Genomic DNA, 24,128 nt, shown 5'->3' with positions numbered 1-24,128 from the left:
TATAGTGTAGTATTCCTAAAGAGAGGAAGGAAAGTATTTTATGCTAAAGAATGGACTATAATTCCTGAGAATGTAATGGCACTGTCCCTTGAAAACCTCAAGCTGAGATAAAACAACTTGTTTCCTGCCTTGGCAGGCTGTTGTAGGAGCAGGGGATTGCAGTGGCCACGGGTTTGAACTGCACCCCCTGATCAGAAGTTCAAACTCCTGACAAGTTTTGATTTATAGCCATGAAGGTTTAGGAATTAGGAGAAGGCCCAGAGCTGCTCCATTGAGCTCCATTGTGTCTGGTTCTGTACCTTGCCCTCTGCTGCAGAGCAGTGCTGGGAGTTCTCTGTCCATGCTGGTCTTTGTGTAGGGCTGTTCCAATAGAGCAGTGCTGGAATGGAAAATTCATCCTGACAAATGAGTGAGCCATCCATTAATTCTGCCAGCACTGAAATGCATTGCTCTAAAACTAGAATCTCTAAAGGCATGAAACTCATTACCTCTTCAAGCTGTCAAGTACAACTAAAATCTAAATTTTTAAACCCTTTTTTTCCCGACACTAATTTCCTTTTTGTGCTGAACTTATTTACTGCTCTTTGCAAGGCACTGAACTGAAACCGAAGTTTCTGGGGAGTTTCTCAGAGTTGCAGGTTCTGGTTAACAGCAGGATGATGCTCATTAGTATGACATTATTTTATTACTAGATAATTAGGCTGATAATGCAAATTCAGATCTTGATCACTTTGATAACAGCAAAGAATGAAGCTGATAATGAGGAGCTCTAATTTGTTAAGTGGGTATTTGTTCACAGAGCCTAGATTGACTATCAAAAATATTTCAAAAATTGTTTTCTGCTTTCACTCTCTTTTCATTTTGGTGGTTCAAAACCAGTAAAAGACATGGTACAGATCACCTAAATTTGGGAGAGTAAAATATGGTTTGCTTATAGAGTCACTAAATGATTTATTACCTATTAAACTATCAATGGCTAATTTTATATTATTAGGATAATACTGATGGGCTCTTTAACAAAATGGGTCAAAGCATTTAATTGTGGGCAAAAAGAAATCACTAGCACTATTGAAAATGTATGATGTAAATGTAAAGATGAAATTTAGATAAACTAATCACTCAATGCTTTAGCCTATCAAGCTAATTTTATACTTTAAAGATTGTTTTGCCTATAACTTTTTCTTCTCTCTAATGAGAAATACTTCCTTTGAATCTCCTGTTTGAATATATACTAGGGGCATGTGAATTATTCAATGGAAAATGTTGTGATTTGCAAAAGTTCCAAGTTGGTTTGTGTCTGGACACCCAACAAAAGTCTATTCTGACCACTTTGTGGATTTCCCTCTTTACTGATTTTTCCCAGTGCTCAAAATGGTGTGTTAGAATTTTATTTATTCATTGTTGAATAAGGAATGGCACATAACCATAACATTTTAATTTCTTCCTGTTATGGGAGGACCATAAGAATTCCTCCTGATGATAATTAAAAACAATTGTTCATTTGTATACATTGTTTGCTGTTTATTCTCTGAATATTTAGCAGCAGAGAACTACTGGCAGGAATTGTTACCGACACAGCAAATTTCAAATTGACACTAGAGAGCATTTGTGGGAAATGTGTCTCACAGCTGGAGGAGGAAGATTGAGTAGGAAATCATCACCTTAATGCTCTGTGATCTGAATGGGTAAAGAAATCAGCATGTTTTGAATGTCTAAAAAAATTAGTGAAAACCAGGCAGCAGAACAAGTGGCTTTTACCTGCAAGATAGTGGCTTTTAACCAGCATGGAACTGCAAGTAATGCAATCATCTAACAGGGAAATCCTAAAGAGATCTCTCTTTCTCTGGAATTTGGTACTTAAAAAAAGCAGATGACAATGGAGGTTTGGTTGTTGGATGATTATCTCTAAGTCAAGAGACATAAAAAAAAGTTCAGTGCTAATGGACATGTAGCTGAGGCACAAAATACCTGCTTGTGAAGTACAAAACAGGTCACATCAATGCAAGTATATGAATTAGTGTATAGATTTTCATGCACAGTTTCTGTATTTTTTGCACCAAAGACATTGGTGAATCACAAGTGTAACAAAGCATTCAAGTTATTTCCATAAGACATAAGATTTGATTTTCCTTTCTCTCCCCTCTTTAACAATTAGTAAATGCAAGTAATAAAAGAAACAGAAAAATTGCCTTGAGTTAATGGAATTACAGAAATGTTGGACCAGGATAATTAGAAAAACTTGGAAATGTATTGAGTAGTTTCAGTATATCTGTGGTATAGAAGACCACCTTTTTGTTTGTTAGTTTTTCTCCTGCCTGGACATTATCATCTTTATGTCCTCTGGCAGTATAAGGAAGATCTCAGACAGGTTTGCTCTTGATTTAAAAAAAATTACAGAACTAAAGTGAAATAAAAGGACCTTGGTGGAGAGTTAATAAACCTTTCCTGTCTTCTAGAAAGCCATACTTCAAGTATTGAAAGTGATGCTTTGGATGCACTTCCCCAGTGTTTTTGGGTGACATTTCAGAGTGCAGTGTGGTGAACTGGAGCTAATATACTGCCATCTTCAAAGTTTTAGGTCTCATTGTAAACCAGATTGTACTACCTTGGATGTGAATTGTCCCATGGAGTTAAACACCTTTATGTTCCTGATGGAGCAGAGTTCCTGTCAAAATGAGAGAGCCCGAGCTGCCTGAGGCCAGCTGAGTGCAGGATGTGTCCTCTGCTGCTGCTCACCCAGGACAGCTGATTTATAATCAGAAGTCCAAGCCCAGCTCCTCATTGTTCAACTGAAAAGAAGAAGCAATTCTTGTTTGGCTTTTCAGTTGTGCAGTGTGAGGTTTAATTCCTCTCGTTTTTACCTGCAAACACAAAGGTTTTCAGGACTATGCTCTCTGACTTGGTGAGGTTGTCTGCTATAAACCTCCTTTCAGTGCAAACTACACCTAGTCATTATTGAGGCTGCTGGTGGCTGTGTTTACATTGGAAGAACAGAACTACAGAAGTATTTCAAGAAAATATTGCCATACTACTTGTGCTTCCGTTTGCAGAACTTGATTTGTTTTCACTGGGCCCTAGATTTTTTCTCCAGATTTGCTATACAGACCCTGAAATTAATTAATCACATATTAGGGCTGAGGTACTAACCCCAACTTCACAAGGAGGTGGAAAGTGTGGAGTGAGAGACAGGATAATTTTACTCTTGCTAATAGCTCTTAGGTAAAGCAGTTCTTAAACCAACAGACTTTTATTATTTTAATTTTTTTTTTTTTGCTGTTAAGTTTCTTAGTCTTTTACTCTCACCATTCTTAACAAAAGGCTGGTTCTTGGTTCTCTTAGTTAAAAAGGTGGATGCCAGAGGAGTTTAAAGTATTCTGCATGCCACCATTGAATGAGATGTGTTAGTTTTCTTTGCTAAAAAATGGGCTCTGCCATATGTTTCAATTTGTCTTTCATCCGATATATTAGACATGCATTATTGGTGTTTCATGAATGTACCAAGGTATTTCTTTTAGAAATGATAACTATATAAATAATTCAAACACTCAGAAATAAAATTACTGTGGCTTGCCTTGTGCTTTCTCCCCTGGCAATGTGACACCACGAGAATATATGGGTAGGGAATGCTGCTTGTTAATGATGGACAAAGGATTTCACTTCCTCTACACAGGAAACTAAAGAATGGCAAAATATGATAGAACAGCTAATGTATTCTGATTTTCCAACAGACCCCTAAAACCAATATCAGAGGATAAAAACTGAGGAGAGCCACAGGCTTGATCTGTTTCTACAATGAACTCCTTCACAGTGATATGGGCTGCCAGAATCCTGCCAGAGAACCCATTCCCGAGACTGGTATGGGAATCACACTGGAATTGGGATTCAACTGCATATTGCAGCTGGCATATACCTCTATCTTTAAGTATAACCTACCTTTGTGCAAGATATTTTGTACCATTCCACTAGATCAGAAATCTGGTGTAACATTGGCTATGTTCAAATCTGTGAATTTTCTATTAAACAGTGCACCTTTCACTTGCGAAATAACTAAAAAGAGCCTGGTCAGTGAGCACTGGCTTCTGACAAATCCTGTTAATAGGGATGGTCTTACTAGAGGGATTTCTCGAAGGGAAGTAATATCTAGGCATAAAATAAATGTTCATCCTGTGTAATTGTTTAATGTCCAAAGTGGCACTAAAAAGCCCTATTGCTTGCAGGCTAATGGTCAAGTGCAAGCAAATGCAGCGTGTTGAAGGACAGAGGATGGGAAATTGGCCGTGGTGGAATGAGGGGGCTGACGTGGGAAGCAGAGCATTTCAGTGAGGATGTGAGAAATTCATGTAATGAAAAGAAGAAGAAAAATGAATCCAGCAAATAAGCTCAGAACTGCTGCCAGATCTAACATTGCTGATGGTTTTACAAGACAGAAAAATAAAAAAAAGGAAAGGAAAGCAAATGAATTTTTTCTGACGATACTCAGATTGGTATTATAATTTTTGGGACCTCTTTGTGTAGCTTTGTTTTTAAATTACAGCAATATTAAATCAATTCTTAATAGTTTTCGTGATTTTCTACATTTCTAAGCCTTTGGATGAAAGGAGGAAAAGAAAAGAATATAATGCTCCTCTTGAAATCTATTCTGCTCCATATTTATAGCTTACTGCTTTGTACTTAGGGGGTAAGAATGTTGCTTGGGACATGTTACATACTAAAATATTGCTGCTAATATTGTGTAAGAATATATATCTTCATATATGTGTGTGTGTGTATGTGTGTATAAAATATCTCATACACATTGCAGGTCAAAATATTATCCTTTTTCTTTTGTCTTCTGTGGATTGAAAATGTACTGTAAAGAGACTGGTGCTTCTATGTCTACTTCAGTGAGAGTGTCTCATTTTCTTAAAACTAAAGTATCTTCTGGGGAAAGGAAATGCAGCAGATCCCGATGTTTTACCCAGCAATGAATAATTCATACACAATGAATAGAAGCTAAAATACCTTCTTTAGAAGTGAAAATACAAACAACACTTTCCTTTTTGAAAAAAAGTGGGTAGCTACAGAACTTGGGAGACGATTTGAAACATATAAAATACTGGATAACAAATACTAGATTCGTTTTTCATTTTGGTTTTATTTTGACCGTATGTGTTTGTTACTTTTGTGATGTTCACCCGAGGTGGATAGAATAATAATGTAACTTTATCACAGATCAGGTTGGTGGTTTTGTTTCAAAAAAAATCCCTTTGCTTGCCAAAAACCTCTTGTTGACAGCAGTGTGTGAGGTGGGAGGGTAACACAGGCTTCAGAGGAGTCAAATGCCATTTATCTGCATCATGTTGTTATCTGTACATGCTTTTTGAAAGTGCCCTTTCCTTACTTGCTGATTATGATATGAATCACATTATGAGACATTTGTATCTCATCTCTCTCTCCTAAACAAGCTTTCACAAGGGCAGCTCTGGTGTGATTCCTGATGTCCTGTGTTGCTGGGAAATGAAGTGATTTCATGTCTTATGAATAGTTGGTGTAGGATATGCTATGAAAAATATCCTTAAAAATCTGCTGAAAATACTTATGAAGTATTTGAAGACCCATAACTCTATAACTGACTACCACAAATTATATTAAAGAAGGAGAATGAAAAAAAGTAATTCTTTTGCTGATGGGAGTTGGCAGATGTATCACTCATTTTCTTAGTGAAATGGATTCAGCGGAATTAATGTCGGACATAAAACTTCCTTTGAGAGGCAAAACTGCTTAAATTGCAACCTTATAAATACGATTGGTCTTCCATAGGGATGGGAATGAAGATTTCTAATAAAATACAGCCTTAACTGGAAAAGTGCTTCACATGTGTGCAGGAGAGAGTACAGCCATTTCCAAGAAACAAACCTGGCACTCCTGTGTGTCACTAACCCCTGCTCGTGTGGGCAAACACAGCCTTTCCTGATGTTTTCAGAACTGATTTTGTTTGGGAAGACTGATTTTTTGTTATTTCAGCCTCAGCTGTTGCAATTCTTCCTTTCAATCTAGAGTTAAATTTTGAGACTTTTAGCCAATGATGCAGCCATCCTGCCAAGGGCAACACAGGCCCTTTTCCCATGAGCAGGGGATCCGTATTCTGCCTTTTCCAGCCTAAATAACCATCCTCTTATGTGCAGCACCTGCTTCCATTTTAAGGGTGTTTCTGTTACTGAGCTCTTGCCTTGCTATTAATATTATTATTTCATTTAACAGTGAAGCAACTACTTGCCACTAGTGTGTTATTCTCCCTTTTGTTGTGGAATAAATTTATCTCTTTGGAAATGGGCATTCTTAGGAAGGCAAGTGTGCTTCAGACAGATCATGTAATGATGGTCTAGGGCTGAAATTATATCTTTGTTGAAATACTTGCTCTCAAGAAGCTGCCAGTAGGCAGAGAGAATTCAGAGAATTGTGTACATCAAGCATTTACATGAGATTTGGGCACTTTTTTTTTTTTAACCAAAGCTTTCCCTTTATTTCAGATAATTTTATTTTGTGTTGTGTTATTCAATACAAACACATTTCTCATAAGCATTGATAGACGTGACAGAATTGTCTTCCTCATGGGGACCTTTTTGAGTTTGATAAATTCTTTTTTCTTTTTTTTTCTAATTTTTTTCCTTTTTAAAATTTGTGGGAGGCAAGAACTTAATCAGCCAAACAATAATTTTTATGTAGGTAATTTACATATAACTGAATCAAAATTGCAGTTCTCTGCCAGCTTTCAAAGCCATGTCATTATGTCCCAATAATATTGGTCCATTTTTTAAAATTTCAGACTGCCTCTGAGTTTTAATTCCTAGTTTGGGAATTCCTTAACCAATCTGGCTTATATTAAAATTTCCTTCTCCAAGGTGCCTTTCCCATCTTCCCCTTGATCTGTCACAACATTAACATGATAGTTGCTGTGCTCACTCTGCCTTTTTGAAACCTAATGGACCCTTCCTAAATTCAGTGACTCTGACAGCTGGAGAACCATTTGTGATGAGTTTGTTGGTATTTTTAAACCTTTTGTTGCTGGATTACTTTTTTAACCAGTGTGACAGGAATTCCTTGGTGAAGCAAAGGATGCAGAGCCAGGTGTTGTTCCCTGGCTCAGATTATCCTGTGACTTTTCTGGGAATTGTCCCCTTGCAGCACTCAAGCAAACTAAACTCAGTCCCCTAAGCAGGGTGAAGTCACCGTGCTGGAGAGGTGAAAATGTTTGAATTTCTTTGTGGCTGTTGCCATGGGGAACCTGAGCAGCCCCGGACTGCAGTGGCTGCACCTCCTGAACAACAGAAGGGGTCAGGATTTCAAAGCCCAAACAGGTGGTGTCAGGTGTGATTCAAAGCTTAAATCTGTGATTGAGTTTTTAAATTTGTAGCCTGGACTAAATATGTGTCGAGTGTCTATGCCAATCTTCTTTAAAGTCCAACTGGTTCTCTTATCCAGCCACTGTTTTGTTTTAAAACACCAAACCCGAGGTCCTCATATTGGATATTTAAAACTGTAATGCACCCTTAGCACGTGAACTAAAATGCATTTACTTTAGTCTTCTTCCATAGTCCACCAAGAGACTTTGAGCACCAGCTATCAAAACCATGTGCCTGGCACAATAAAAAGGCCTGCAGCTGGAAAATAAGGGTATCCTAGTGCATCCCACTTGGCTTGGGAGTTAGCAGGAGTCTCAGATTTGGGAAATGAGTCAGTGCCTTGCTCAGGAAATCAGCATGGGTATGACAGCAGCAAGTAAGACTCACCAAAGAATTTGTTACTCCTTTCTTTCCTTTTTCAAACATAAAATGTGACCCAAGTAACTTTGTCTCTGCTCCCTCAAGGACATGCTCATCATTATTCTGTGTAGGGTCAGAGTGGGAAGGAGGTGGGTGATGCTGTGCTTAACAATGGGCCTGAAGAGCTTAACCAAATCAGACCAAGGATAAAGGAATCGATAGTAAGAGACAAATAAAATAAGCAGTGGTGCTTTCTGAATATCACATTAGTGTCACACATTCTCCTTTCTGTTTTGTGAAAGAGAAGCTCTGAGCTCATATAAATGTCTGTTTGTTTTTCAGGTGTGGTGGTGCTCAAGAGCTCTCCGTCTTTTAATGACAGAAAATTGAAGGCAAACAAAGATGGACGGGGGAAAGAACAGAACACAAAAATAAGTGGGATAAAGTAAAGAACCCAGGGTTTGGTATTAGCTATGAGGAAGGAAAAAGGGGATCACCAGAATGAAAAGACACCCCCTCCCTTTCTTTCCCAAACAAAAAAATGCCACCAGCAATGACAAAAAACCCTAGTGGCCCATACATTCCAGTAGTTTTGGGGTAGGATTAATCTATCCTCATTTAGGTATCCAAAGGGTATATTTTTGTATTTTATATTTTACAATAAAAGAAAATAACTAGGTGCTGCCAAAGAATAAGTGAACCTATTGCAAAGATAGAAACTGGGAGAGTGTGTAAGTCCTAGGATGTCAGTAATACTGTGGTATCATGGCCTAAATGTGTGTGTAGGCACAGCTTCTTATTTAATCAGGATTTAATATGACACTATTACTGCTTTTTCTTTTGCTGTGGTTTGGAAACTGAAATGATTGTGGCTGCTTTCTGTTTGTTACTCTAATGATTTTACCAGGGAAAACACAACTCTCTTTCTTGGCTTTTTAATCCAATCATCTAGATCTGCATGCAGTGGTTCACAGTCAGCATGGGAAATTTCAGTTGAAAACAACCCATGCTGAACTGTTAATGTTTTCATTGAATTGTCAAACTCAATGAATTCATTGCTTTATCACCAAGTGAGATTCTGAGAAAATTCATAGACATGTTTGGTTTAAAATTTCTGGAGAAAAAGGATAAAAATATATAAATTTTTTGTGTGTGTGTTTTTGCCTTTATTGCCATATAAAAAGACTTCCATACCCCCTAAAGATCATATTTTGTTTGAGTAAGTCTAGGTTCCGGGAACAGCATTAATTTCTGGGTAAACGTGTAAAAGGAGAGTGTGATTCTCTACTCCCCCAGTTCAGAAGTTTCGTTCTCTCTCCTGAGCAGCCACTTTTAATTGCAGAGCTGCCCATTTGTTGCGTTCCTGACACTGAATCCTGCATAAGGCCATTGCATTTTGTTGCTGACTTCATAGAAAGAAGTTTGAGACTGCTGACTTGAGAGGCATCATTGGACTTTGCTGTGAGATGGTAAAAATGTAATAAGGAAACAAAATAATATACAATAGATTAAAAGGGGCCAGAACCCCAAAATGCTCATGCCTAATAAAAAAAGAGCTGAGATTACTGAAGAAAACAGAATTATCTGGCTTCATGTGGAAACTATGTGGTGCAGAAGAGGCTGAATTGAGAGCTGTCTGCCAAAGGAGCAGGAAAGAAATGAGAGGAAACTTCCTGCCTGTACAGCTGCAAACATCTGAGGAGGAGGAGTGGAGAGCCACCCACTTATCCAGAAATGCCTTTCAAGAGTCCTTTTGAAACGGTGCACTTGGGAGAACATTTACCTGAACAGCAGCAAGTAATCCCTAATTGAACTGCCAGAGGCTGCTTCTTGACAATGCAAAGCATTTTACTTTTATCCTTCCCTTTTCTGGTGCTGATTGATAGATAGGTTGATTCTGCAGTTGCCACTGCAATAGAAATCATCACAATAGTATCAAGTACAGTTTGGAGAGGGCTTTCATCCGCTCTCTTTTCAGTAACGTTATCAAGATCAAACAAAACCAATTGGCTTAAAAACACTCCAGCTATTTAGAAACAAATCCTTGTGTACAGAGTTTTGATTTATGAAAGTCATCCAAAAATTCAAAAGGTAATAAATCTTAAAACAAAAGTTAGGTTTTAGTGTGAAGTGAAAGCATCCATATATCAATATTCATTGAAAAGTTAGTTTGAATTAGCTGCCTGTCATGGTTCTAGTTGTATGTGTATATACAATTTAATGAATTTTTTTCTATCTCTTAAGTTTCTATTTTAAAAAATTACTTCTGTGTTTCAGTTGCTGCTGTGGCTAAACCCATGAGATTTAAAGGACAATATTTCTTCTTCATGCCTGGGTCTTGAGTATTGTTTTCATTAAAACAGCAAGCTGGGAAAAGAAAATCTGTTCATGAGAAAAGAACCATCCATCTACATGCCACACACTCAGAGTCTGGTTCAGTTTGCACAGCCTGTTCTCACTGAGCCCAGCCTTGTTCACATGTGCTACATTTAGTATCAGCTGATGCATTATATAGAAATATGTTGTATTTTCATTTCTTTTTTCAGACACCTACAAGTTTACTTTAGTAACTTTAATTTTATTACAAGAATACTGTATCTGGACCTTTTGTTGACTTTGTTCATTGCTTTCACAGCAAGACTCTTCATGAAAATCATTAAAGACTCAATGAATCTTACAGATACCATAATGTGAGTACGTTCTCATCTTTCTTCCCAGAGGTGGTGGCCCCTGCTGAGTATGTAAACAGAAATGCAACCAAGTGTTGGCTGCGAGAAATGATGAAATAAATTGTTTAAACAGCACCAGGAGTTTGGGTGAACCAGACTCTTTTCTGGCACTGATGTCTTTTCTGGGTTCTGTAAAAGGAAAACCCTACAGCATTTAGAAATCTCTTCAACCTTCCCCTTTTAATAACTAATCATTTACTTGTTTTTAAAATTGTTTCTCTACTTTGCACTTGAGGACATAGAAGTGACAGTATCACATATATGGCACTGAGGAATCCCACCACTCTGTTCAGTTCAATCAGTCGATGTGTGACAAAAATATGTAACTGCAGCTGAAAATGCTGGAATTACTGCTGCTCTGATGCCTATTCTTACCTGGAAGTACTGGAGGAGGAGTTACTTTTCACCTGTTGTCCATGAATCTGGTAGGGGAATAGAAATGAGAAAAAATTCAGCAGCTTGTCCACATAAAGAAAGTCTTGGGCAAAACCTGTGATAGATTTAAAGCTTTTGACATCCTTCACCCCCACTCTGCTCTTGGAGAATTTGCTGTTCCAAGGGAGATCCGTGTGGCCATTTCTCTCTATCATTTGAAAAACTTTTCTCTAAAGAACTGAGGTTTTATCCAGGAATTATTGCAGGTAAAAAACCCCAAAACCTATATTTTATGTATTTATCTACTTTATTATTTATTTTAAATGAAACCCATTAAATACCTCACCTGGATTTCTTCAAAATGCTGATCTACTGCACCCCTAGAAAGGGGAAGTTGTTGGTATTTTAGGCCATCTCTCTCTTCAGTTTTGTTGATGATTTCTGATTTATTTATCAATCACACTCACTCCCATCCCTATGTAAGAAGGGCCCAACCTCATCCCAAAATTTGACACAATCCTGGCAATGATTGAGGTGATTAGTCCTAGCCATCAGTTTTACCCTTCAGAATAAAATGTGGCAAGTGAATAAAGCCTGATGGCATGGCTGTGCAAAATTTCATTTAACAGCTCATTGCAGGCAGGCCAAGTTGGATTGCCAAATATATCAAATCACTTTTATAGATCTAAGCTGTCTACCTTCTGATTTTCTTAATCGTAAATGGTATAACAGATATTGCTATGGTTTTCCCAGGCATTGTAAAAGGAAAGTGTTTCAAATAAGGAGCAGAGCAAGCTGATTTGTTTGGTTAAGTTTACAGGTATAGGTTGTATGCACTCCAGATGTTTGCACACATTCCCAGAGTCCTAGGGCCCTTTGTTTCTCCTGAATCCACTCTGAATACTCCAAACACATCCAGTCAGTAGGCAGTTGTTGTCAATGAATTACTAAAATACTTGTCTGTTATGTTTATGTGCTTTTCATCCAAGAATGAATAGTTTTTGCTGTGTTGTTTCCAATTCCAGACACAAGGAAATATGCCAGAGTACAAGCAGCCTGCTTAGTTTACAGCTACCTTTTTGGTTCTGATTTTTAGTACCTGGGATGGCAAAATGCATCTATTCCTCTCTTCCTGGCATTGAGGTTTTACCTGGATTTTTACCATAGATCTGATTCCTGTATCTATAATAATGCCTGTGTATTTCTGCCTTGTCATAGGATCTCTACATGTTTCACACACCTGTTCTGGGAGGAAAGGAGTTGCTGTTATCCCTTTCTGAAAGATGAGGAGATGAGGCACAGAGAAGGAAAATGACTTCTTTAAGATCCCACACAAGCTTGTGGTGAGTTTGGGATAGAACTGAAGTCTGCTGGGAATTCACTTTGATTCTGGCTTTGGATACTTGAACCCAGATACTTTATTATCAGTTAACTCTGTAGATTTCCAGAATTCTCCTTTCCACCTACATCTTATGAATGAGATTCTGAATAATCATCAGAAATGTCACTTGATACTGGGGAATCCCCAGTTCTACTTTTCTAGACCCCATGAAGGCTGGATGAAATGTTCATAGTTTGGTTGAGTATCATTTATTGAAATTATCTTCACTGCTTAGCAGCAGCATGATTTGTCAGCTGTATTAGAAAGTTATACTTCCTGTAAGTTTAGTAGAAATGTGTTAGAAATGTTAAATCTTACTGTGGGAATGGAAATGAGTGTGGGAAGGTTCACACAGGGGTCAGGACAATTGTCACATAATGCTTAACTAAGCCAAATTAGCTTCTAACACTTTGTAGAAGGTTTTTACAGTAAAAGGATTATTCAATATTTTGCAAACTAAAGGCTTTTCAGGGCTAAGATGTCAAACCTAGAATGCATTTGTATGTCCAAAAAGAAAAATTAAAATCAACAAAAACCAGGGAATTAGAAAGTAGAGTTCAAATTAATTTTGGCATTATTTGAGTAGATCACAGCAAAGGAATTTCTGCAAACAATTACTGCTATTCAATAACTAAGTTCAAATTTTCAATAACCTAAAAATAATTTATTTTTTCATATTATTGCTGTTGGAGTGGGTAGAATATCTCATACATAAATAAAATGCATGTCAGGAGAGTTTAATTCTGCCAGTAAATGCTGCTTTAAAAGAGAAATGGAGGATTACTTTTCACTCTGATTGGTACTTAGAGGTCCAAACCTGAACTTTGATTTACATAAGTGACACTCTTTTACAAATGATAAGTTTAAGCAAAATCAGTCTTATCTTATACCTTTTTTTTTTTTTTCACAGAAATGAAGATTTATGACATTATGCTGTTTGTAAATGAATATAGAAAGAGATGCCTGAGATATTTTTGTCTATTCTCAAGAACTATTGCCCATTTAGCAATAGCGTCTGAACCCACAGAATCAGGTCTCAAAATGCAACAAAAGTCGTGGAATGAAGCCATTTGGTGCAGGGATATTTTCAGTGTGTCCTATTTAGGAAAGGGTGACAGTATGTGCTCAGTCCTTATTAAACTTGATACAGCCTTTACTGGTGTCTAAGCAATGGGAAAATCTCTTTGGAGCTTTTACTGATTGGTTGCACATTCCTAGTAAATTCAGTCAACCTTCACCTGTTCTGCTTCTTATAAAGCTTCTTGTTTCTCTTTGGATGTTATCTGAGCACAAATATTCCATGTTCCTCTTAAATTCCAGGCAGACCTGTTGTATCTCACCCTGGCATGGTGCTTTCAGAGAAAGAAAATTAGGAAGAAATGGTAAGAAAGGACATTTAATTCTCTGCACAATAATCAATACAGACACCTTGGATATGAAGCAACTGTTAAACAAAAGCCAACATAGGCCTTGTTTTTATAAAGAACCTTTGGTCTGCAATGTCAATTGAATACCAGCTTGTAGATGAATACTGAAAAGCACTGAGACTGACCTGAGCTATGAACACCCTTCTGAATGCTGCACAATTTTTATCACCTGTCCAGTGGACAGCAAAGGAAGTTATATGGGTTGGGTGTTCACTAGGAACCAAGGTATTAATTTTTTCACATTTAAAATGTGATTGAACATTGTGGGGTATATGGTTGATTCACTTGTTACTGGATTTGCATTCTCTTAGAAGGGGCTGGAAAGAATAACTACAGGAAGGTGTGAATAAGGAGGGAGGAATTCTTATTTCAGCAGTCATTCATCTATCAGACAGCAGCAAATGTATTACCATAAGTATCCTTTGAAAGGCAGCATTTGTATAATTGGAAAATGTGCTCAAAACCTGCAAATTACAACTGGATCATTTTTCATTTTATTTTCCTATTTATTAAATTGTTTTGGGACACCTTCTTGAAGTACAATTTATTCTTTTGAAGTTAGATCTGCATCATGGGATTTTCTGTTGTACTTTCTGCTATGTGCCTTGCAAATCATTCCTAGCACAAATTATTCCTGAATGTAACCACCCAAAGACCCCTCTAAGAGAGATGCACCTCATATTATTTTTGACTGTACTTAGTATTCCAGGAGCTGTTTGCTCAAACAGAAGGGCATCCCTCAAATATAACTTCACAAAGGGCTTATAGGATTTTTCTTCCTGCCTCATTACAATTGCAGTCTGCAGCCATGTAGAAAATGTCACTTGAAGTGTAAAAGCAGGAAATATTGTCTTGAACAAGATGATGCATTGGGCACACTCTCAAAGCCAGTCCTCCTTAAAACTTCGCTAATCTGACTGGAGAGTTTAGAATTGATTTTCTCTCTTTTTCTTCTCTCCAACTTTAATTTGCAGTGTTGTAGAGTGCATTCATGTTCCTCTAAATGGCACAGCAGTCTTGGGCTCCATGCTTTTGTCTCAGATAGTTGCTAGTAAAACAGGTACTTTCTTTGTTAACAGCTCTGCTGAGCTAATCCCTGAATTGATCAGTGGGAGACAAAATGTGGGGGCCCTGGAGGGAAAGACTGAAGATGTAGAATATAGAAAGCAAGATGTCCATAGAGACAAGAGGGAAATGTTTCCAGCTGTTTCCATTACTAGAGGAGGGATAATCTGTCCTGGATGACCTTAGAAACAATTGCTGAAACACCAAAAATGGGGTCTTGCCTTCACAGCCTCACACCTGTGGGTGGCACAGAAGGATGGAGGAGGCTCCTTGTTCTTTGCTGTGTAACCAGAGGTCAATTCAGCAGTGACAAGACTGGCAGCAGTCACTGATTGACTGCAGAACAGAAAATAATGCATTACCATAACTGTCCATTGAAAGACAGCATTTATATAATTGGAAAATTTGCTCGAAGTCTGCAAATTGCAATTGGATCACAGAAAACATTGCATTGAGGGCATGAAATCAAGTATTAGGAGTTCGTCAACCTCTAGCTGCTTTACTTAACAGAGAGAGACGTATTAATGTATTTCTGGATTTTATAAAAATTGCTAGATATTTTTTTCATTTCAAGGAGTTTAATGGATTTTTAAAATACAGTTCAAATATTTTAGAGTAAATGAAAATATTTGCATTTTTATTTTAGCCCTATTTTCCTAATAAAGGAGATCAATGAGGTGAATTTTTGTCCGTCCTGTGCTTGTTAACTTGTTACAACTAAGTTTGACAGCAGTACAATATTTTGAATTATTAGTTCTGTTGAGGGCAAAGAGACAGTAAAGGCTAAAATCACACAATGATGTGAGTTCAAGTCGAGTATTCTTCATGGCCTGCCTATCAGAGGGGAGAATAGGAAAGAAGCTGAGGATATGGGGAGGCTTTGGAGGTTGTATTGAGATCCTGTTGAAGACTGGAAGAAAAGTGGATTCTTAGGTGTAAATAGAAGTTACTGCTAAAGTAGAGAAGTGTGGGGATGTCAGGCACAAATGCACAGAGGTGAGGTCTCACCAGTTAAATACAAATACATTCTTGCATAAACACAGAAACAACAGTCCTGTGTTTGAATGTTCCACTGGCCTTTAAATCCTGAAGGTAAAACTTATTTGTTGCCATAGAGAGTGAAAAATAATAACACCAAATACTAAAATCTTCATAGAAAAAAATTCTCTGTCACTAATACAATTAGACATGAGCAGTAATGTAGTGAGGAAATCAGAACAAACCTCTCCTTTCTTTGTCCATATTTTTAGCCTGACAAAGAGTGGCTTTCCTGACAAGTCTGCAGAAATCCTGCTGTGAGGAGGGGTGAGCACCAAGGAAAAGTGAGGGCCCCTGTATCCTTCTGAGCTCCAGAAGGGCAGATTTATGGGTTGGGTCTGTCCTTATCAGGTTGATCTGGTTTGTAGCTTGAGTATTAAAATGACTTGCTCTGGACAAATCCTTACTTCACTGAGAACATTAAAATGTCAGAGAGTTTAATATAGAGTAATTGGAGAGAACCCTACTCGAGAAAGAGATAAAATGAAATTCTTAAAACAGATTTTAAGACTGCTGTGAACCCTTTTTGTCTGTCTTGAATAAGTGTGTTCCACTTTAATGAGATTATTTTGAGGCTCCCATCAGGTTTTATGCACAATTTTCTGCTGATTTTCCAACAAAGGCTTCTTTCTGTTTTTCAATAGAATTTCCTTTCTATTGGGTTAACAGTAATGTCTTTATAGCTGATCAAACGTGGTCAAGTTAACTGACACACAAATTATTGAAAAAACTTATTGTTCTGATTCATAAATGTACACTTTAAATGCGTGTATATATATATATTTCTATATCCCAATTATATCAATATTTATTTTATTCTTTGGCTGTCTAATCTAATGCTTGCAAGAGCATTTCCTTCCCCCATCTCAGGAGGGAAGTTGTAGAGTTTAGGGGTATTATTTCCTTCCCTGTCCTCTGTGAGGAAAAAGGAGTGAGAAACCATTCAAGAGGAAGGCAAAAAAGAGAAGGGTAAAGGCAACTTATAGCTTAGCTTCATTTGCATACCCTGTAAAATTCAATTCAACCAAGTCCACTCCCTGTTTTTATGAAAGAAAAATAACTTATCTCTCTATTTTGTACTTCAGCCTTTGTTTCTCCCTAGAGAAAGGGGAAATACTGTAATTCCAGCTTAGTGGAAATATTTAAGCCTTTTACTCATCTTGTGCATAGAGCTGATAACCCATGCAGTTGGGACTGCTTATTTATTTCTTATTAATTCATTTCAGTTTTTATAAGTCAACCAAGCATTCAGCATTTGTAAAGTGATTCTGGAAAATTATTTTGCATAAGTAATAGTAAACACTGGCATTGCTTCCCGGCAGGGAATGGAAATGATTCATGCAATTCCCAGTGGCCTAATGAACAGAAACAGGGACTGGAGCCATGAATAGCTCACTGGCTGAAGTTTGGCAGCAGAAAAAGCCACGTTGATCAGCTGTGCCTTCACCAGCAGGCATCTCCTGCCTCGCTGGGAATTGCACTCTGTGAGGCACAGAGGGGCACAGAAGGAAGATTTGGCACACGAATGTGGAGCAGGGGGAGATGGAGAAAGAAGAAGACCTCATACCAGGAAAAGAAAATTAGTTGTGAACAGTGTTCTGCTTTCTCCTATTAATTTATCAAGATTTGTAGCAATGCCAAGAAGTTTTATATTCTATGAAGCTCTCCAGCAAGCTTCCAAAGTGCGCCTAAGATTTTACAGCCTATGCAAATTCAGTTCTCCCAGGTCTGCCAAGTTCTTGGTATTTAAATGGGACCCCATTACTTCAAGCAATTTCGCTGTCAGCCATTACACAGGAAATTCTCCCTCTTTCTCTTGTTTGTTTTTAGGCAAATCCAGTTTCAACTTAATTGTAATTTAGACTTTTATCTTTCAAAATCAGCAAGTGAGCCAATGAAAGCAGTCTATAAAAACATAAATAACAGAGGTAATCAGATATTGAAAACAAAATACATGAAACAAAATCTCGTCAAGTAGTGAAGTGACACAATTTTCTCATTTCTCTTTTTGTTTCACAACAGCTAGATTGTCAGATGACTCATCTGCTTTGATTTAAAATAAGTTCTGTTTCTGTAGAGTCACTTACTTGTATCACTGCCTTTTGTCAGTGAGAATTAGGCAGCCTTTCAAAGAGCTGCACAACTCAGAGCAGTGCACAGTTCCCATTGCACTGCTGAGATATTTTGTTTCCCTCACATGGAGTGTGATTGTTTCAGTGTTTTTGCTACAATCCAAAGGCCATTGCACAGAATGTGTTTCCAGTGACTGCAGGAAACTTTCTGTCAGTCCTTCCCAACACTTTGGGCTCATTCTGCCGACTCCAGACCCAGAATAGGGCTCTTCTCCCCTTCCATGGGCCCTGTGGCTGCATCTACAGAATCTCTTCCTGCAGATCCAGAAGAAAATAAATGAATGCTGATGTTGAAGTGCTTGAGTAATCTGAGTAGATGCTCTCAGTCAGACTCAAAGGAATCAGATCCGTGCAGAGGAGGGAGGATTTACTGCTCTGAGCCAGAACCCTCCCACAAGGTATTTCTGCAACCTGAAACAGATTCAGTTCTCTCTAATACTAAGAAAAATAACAGCGGAAAGAAATAATTTTCCCATAAATTCTTACATCATTTCAGAGGGAAATATAAGTCACATTTTTGGGTAATTTGAAGGGCTAATGACTCCTAAAGCAATTAAGAATGGAAACAAATAAATAAACTGTGCAGAAGATAAAAATTTGAATTGGATGGAGAATGGGAATAAGCAGTGAATAACATAGAGTAAGGAGAAATAAAACACAAATGTAGAATTTTTTATACTACCCTGCAGCCCAGGTGGTTGTTTGGTGTAACTCTGTAGGGTTTTTTACCAGTAATAATGAACAACTGTACTATAAAATGTATGGCTGTGCACATAACTACCACAAAAGCAACAGGAAAGACCATTAGTAATTATTATGAACATTAAAAAAAACCCCAAACACCAAAAACCCCCTATGCTTTTGCTATCTGCACATGGTAGTCATCTTGGCTCAGTGAGTTCATTAGAAAAAAGAAATGGTTTTGGTTGATCGTGATGTAAATGATACTCTACAGGGACTCCAGTTTCCCTAAGCCAAAGCCAGTGTGTGTAGCCCATGTTCTTCTCCTAGGGTGGGAAAACAAAAATTAAAGAATCACAGAACTTTATATCCACACCAACACCTTCCAGCTTGTCAGTTTTTAATATTATGGTGTGGCAACACTCAATGCAAGATAACTGCAAATGTTTAATTTTTACAATAGAGCTGTCTTGATTTATTGGGAAGACAATTATGTTTAGCTGGTTCCATTAATAATTAAACACTTCCATTGCTTTTCCAAATCATTGCCAAACAAATGTGGAGGCTTTTAATTTTCCTACCTCAAATGATTGCTTTGCTCTTCCCAAAGGAGTTCTTTGCAGCTTTTGTGGACGTCTCAGGATCGTATTCTTCCACTTTTTCTTTTCCCATAATCTGCTCTGTAAGACTGCCTGTTCGTTTATAACCCATAGAAATTGAAAATGCTTCAAATAACCAAGCTGATCATTTGAGACCACAAAGAGATCAGTAACATTTGAAGCAAGTTTGGGCAAATTATCAAGATTAAACCAGCATGGGGTCATGCAAAATTGCTTAGAAAATCATAATTTATCAATGTTAAAACAGAAGGAGGTGCTGAGACATTTCAGTGGGTTGCTATTCTGCCTGTAAAATTATTTGATAATTGCAGTAAAGATGTAGATCAAGTAGAGATGTATGGGTTGTGTTTGCTAAATCTGTATAGACACCAAGCAGACAGGGAGTGGAATTTGCTGTGTTGGTGCAGAGAAAATGCACCATGGTCTGTTTAAGTCCTTTTGGGTTCTTTGATTAACCTTTGAGGAAGAAAGGTCTGGATACAATTTTAGGTCATGCCCTACAGTGAGCTCTGTATTGAATAATGGGTGTACAAATGAAGTCAAAGCCAGCAGTGAACAGTGGTTACCAAAAATAAGGTGCAATGTCTTGTCTTTCTCATGAAGTAAAAGTGCTCAGGTGGACCAAAAAGGTGTGTTCCTTCCCTTTAGAGGAATATTGAAAATCTGGATGATATTTATTGATTGCTGAGCTGGCAGAAGTTATAGCTAGCAGTGTGCTGGAGACTACAAATGAGGTCAGAGACATTTATTTTAACTTTAGCTTCTGGGGTCACTGGGTGCATCTTTAAAATAACAACTACTCTCCAGACCTTGTCTGTATTACAGCACAGAATCCTGGCTTCTTAAAATGCAGGCTTGATCTGTCTGAACCACATGGTAAATTGTAGTTAAAAAACTTTAAATATTTGCATTGTGAATCTAATTCTGGTCTCATTTAATTTGTTGAATGTTTTTTAGCACGGCAGAAATACCTTTAAGGATCAATACCAAATTGCCTCTCTAAAGAAATATTCTTTTTCTTGGGGTCTCTAAATTCATTGTCAGGAGGATTTTACGAGGAACAAGGATTACATACAAAAGCCCCAAAAAACAAAACAAACCCAAGTTTGAAATGGTTCTGGATAATATATAGAGCAAAATCTGCTTGAGCTTTCTACACTACAATCATACCTTTGCAGCCAGGTTACTCAAACCCAAAAGCTGTTATTGCTTTGCTTTGTTTTTGTTCAGGGGAGCACAGCCATGTAGATCAGACTTCAGCTTCTTACTTTTATCTCCATCCTCATATTTCAGTGGAAATTACCTGTTCTCTTCATTTGAACAACTTAGGGATTTTATAATCTTCTCTTTTTATAAATATTATTTTGTTTATTAAATAGCTAAGCTAATATAACAAAATAGCACCAAGAGAGGCAGCTGAAGAATTGCAAACAGAGGATGATTAGGAGATCAATAAACAGTTCAGTAATTCTGAGATGACTTTGAAGTGACCTTCCAGAACAAAAAAAAAAAAAAAGCTCAAAGCTGTGCAGGACACACAAATCTTAAATGATAGTTACTGTGCCAAGAAAATTTGAGTAGGTTGGCAATGTTGATTTAGCTGTCTTAACTGTGTTGAGCACTGCAAGACACAGAATAAAAGAGCAGTGGTGAGAACAAAAGAAGCACACACAGTAAAGAAATAGTCATGGAAAAAAAGAATGAAAGAAACAAAGTGAAATAATAAAAGGAAGTGAGGGGGTAAGGACTGAATGCAGTAAACTAACATTATGGCAATGTTCAACCAAAGCCTTGTCTATAATTCTAGGTAAAACATAATTCCATTCTGAAGCATTTGAGCTGCCTGTATCACTGGTAATGAGACTAAAAGCCAGAACTCTTTCATAATGATGTGAGAAATGATGCCTTCAGCCCCTCCAGTATAAACTTCTCCTATGAAAGTGTGTGCTTTTTTATTTATTTTATTGTATTTTGAGGTCAGTTATGGACAGAAAAAAAATCTTGTGCTTTTATTTAATTTTCCTGTTACATTTAATGTTTCCTCAAGACTGGCAGAAATATTGGTTGATTTTCTTTAAATGTTAATGTTTCAAGAGACTCAGTCTCACACATGCAGAAGGAGCCTTCACTGCATTTATAGTATTTAGTATATAATGTTCCAAAAGATCCTGTTTTATGATACATACAAAACTGTGGGAAATGATAGTGGGTGATACAACTTAAAAAGAGCTATTTTCATGTTTCTTGTCAAATTTTTAAGTGCTATTTAAATATAGAGCTTTGTTCAGATGCTGCTGCTCAGACAGGTCCATTTTCTTTTACCCTGGACAAACTTTACTTTATGAGAAAACTACTATTCTTCTTTTTGACAAATAGTTGAGAAATAGAGACAAAAGCGTTTTTAATGTTTTTTTTTTTTTTTTAGTAAGTCTAAGCTTCCCCAGCAAAACCACTTCAATTAGAGGATGTCAGCATGCATGTCAAATCAGCTCCATCTTGAACTTCCAGGTAGGAATAGCCTTCAGGAGGCAGCTTAATTGCTACTATTTCACAGTGTGTGGCTGGGAGTTGGCAGTGTTTGACTAGGTAAGCTGTATTAAAAATTGCTTACAACAGAGATATTTGGGAAAGTCATGAACCATTTGGCAACAGAATGGAAACAGAGAACACGTTACTGAATTATGGCTTCATTTCAAATTGTTTTCTAGTGATAAGTTTGAAGAAACCTTCTCAGCAGAAAAAAGCCCAAGGGATTAAGAAAATGATGTCAGCCTAGGAAAATGAAATTGGTAAAGGTTTTGCTTGGTTTTTTTTTTTTCTTTTTGTCTTAGGAAAATAATACCAGGCGACCACTACTGCGTTTCCAGCTTCACACCCCAGTGAAACAGCACATTTCTTTTCATGTCAGATGACATTTTCTGTTAAGCCCATGACAGTTTAATTTCAGTTAACCACTGCTAACAGCATGAACATACAAAGAAAGGAGACAGTCCCACAGTTACAGGCTGCATATGTAAATTAGGTAATCCATTGTGTTGGGTCATTGGGGAGGTTGTTGATTATTAAAAACTAAGAAAAAAAAGTTCTTCCCCCATCCTTTTGACATTTTTCTGCCTGACTGACACTTATAAAACATTTTGTCTATAGATATGCAAAACTACCTGAGCCTGCAATAAATTGAAATGCCACAAGAGTGAAATATTAAGGGATAATTTTTTTGTTGATTTAGTGTTCCAGGTGTGTGTCTGTTCACTGATTCTCTTCTGAGGTTTAACTGACTTTTTGATGTCCCTTTCATTTTGTTAATTTTCAAACATTAACATTAACAGTCTTAGTGTTATATAAAGACATTGTTGTTACCTTCTTGTTGTTTTTGGAGGTGGATAGGATGTTCTGTTCTGTGTGAAACAGGAGATTCTGGAATACAATGAACTCCTGAAAATCCCGTTGTGTTATAGGAATGGTCACATTTTACAGCTTTTTAATTGCCATCTATAATTTTATGTGCTTTATCCAATATCCATCTTATAGAAATGTCAGTAACTCTCCTCTCTACTTCTTGGTAGAGTTGAGAACAGTTTCTTCCTGAAATCCTGTCAGTGTGAGATTCTTTGTAGCTTCTAAGAGTCTTATTGATCACAAGTATCTGCCAGGACCTGTAATAATCTATCATTATTGCCAAATTTATCATTACCAATTATCATACCACCAAAAAACATACAGATAATTTCCACAAATACCCAATATAGAATTAAATAGGGATACTGAATAATGATTTGGTTTTGCTGCAGATCCAAATTGTGTTCATGATTCCATAAATGCTCTCTAATTTGCCCTTACACAAAGAAATTTGAATATACAGTTTCTCAATGGGTTAATGCAAGATAATGAGTTTCTGCTGGGAAACATCATTATTTATAGATAAGGAAAGGCAAAATTTCCATGTGCAAAATTAAGAAAAAGGAGGGTGGGTGAAAGAAAGGAACAAAGAAGACAAGCCAAAGGGTATCTTAGAACCTTTACCAGCACTTTGTTTTCTCTTAGTTGGACAGAACCTTCCTGTATTGATTTCCTGGGGCTGAGTTTAGAAAAATTAGGAAAAGCAACTGGAGGGGATTGCTTTGAGGAAGAAATTATTATTCCTACAAAATTAAATACCAATCTTAAAAAAAGGGAGAAATAAATTTTGCCTCAGAGGAACGCCTTCTGTCATTCTCATTCATGCTTGGCATCCTGTGCTGAAATTTGTCCTGTGGAATCAGTTATTAAAATCTGTGTAAAGGCTCTCACTAACTTTGCATTGTGCCCTAAAAATGGGTCTCTTAAATGTATAGACTGCTCAACAAATGCTTGGCATCTCATAAATAGCAGCCAAGTCATTAGAAACATGCAATAATATTGTTATAACAATGTGATTGTTGTAATGCGGATCATTTACTGGGCACTCTGTACATGTGGGAATTACATTTGTGTGGCATAATCAAAGTCAATGACAATCTTTCTCTTGATTTCAATAGGCTTTGGATCAGGCTGTTTGAGAAGTACCATTAGCTGTCAGATGTGGTTTTGAGACTATATGCATCAATCTGATTAATTAGTAGCAATCTAAAATGTTTTCATGAATGGTTTCTTCAAATTCAGGCTTGCATAAAGAGCGCTGTAATATCTCATTATTGTGGTTCCTCCTACACCCTTTTAAATTCCTCTTAATTCTCACTTGATAGTAAATTTAACCTCCCTACCAACGTAATTGATTAAATAACAGGGATTGTAATGAAATTCCAGTAATTCTTTCTGCATGCAAAGCTGAAAAGGGATTAATTACTGTCAAAGAAACTTCTGGATTCATCTTTCTCAGATGAATTTCTTAACAAAGTAAGAGTTCTTTTAATCTTTTAAACTTTTCCAGTTTGGTTGTGCTGTGTAAATAAAAACTCT

This window comes from Zosterops lateralis, assembly GCF_965231275.1.
Source record: "Zosterops lateralis genome assembly, chromosome: 10".
Taxonomy (NCBI): Eukaryota; Metazoa; Chordata; class Aves; order Passeriformes; family Zosteropidae; genus Zosterops; species Zosterops lateralis.
The sequence above is the reverse complement of the archived record's forward strand: the minus strand, read 5'-3'. Positions refer to the sequence as shown.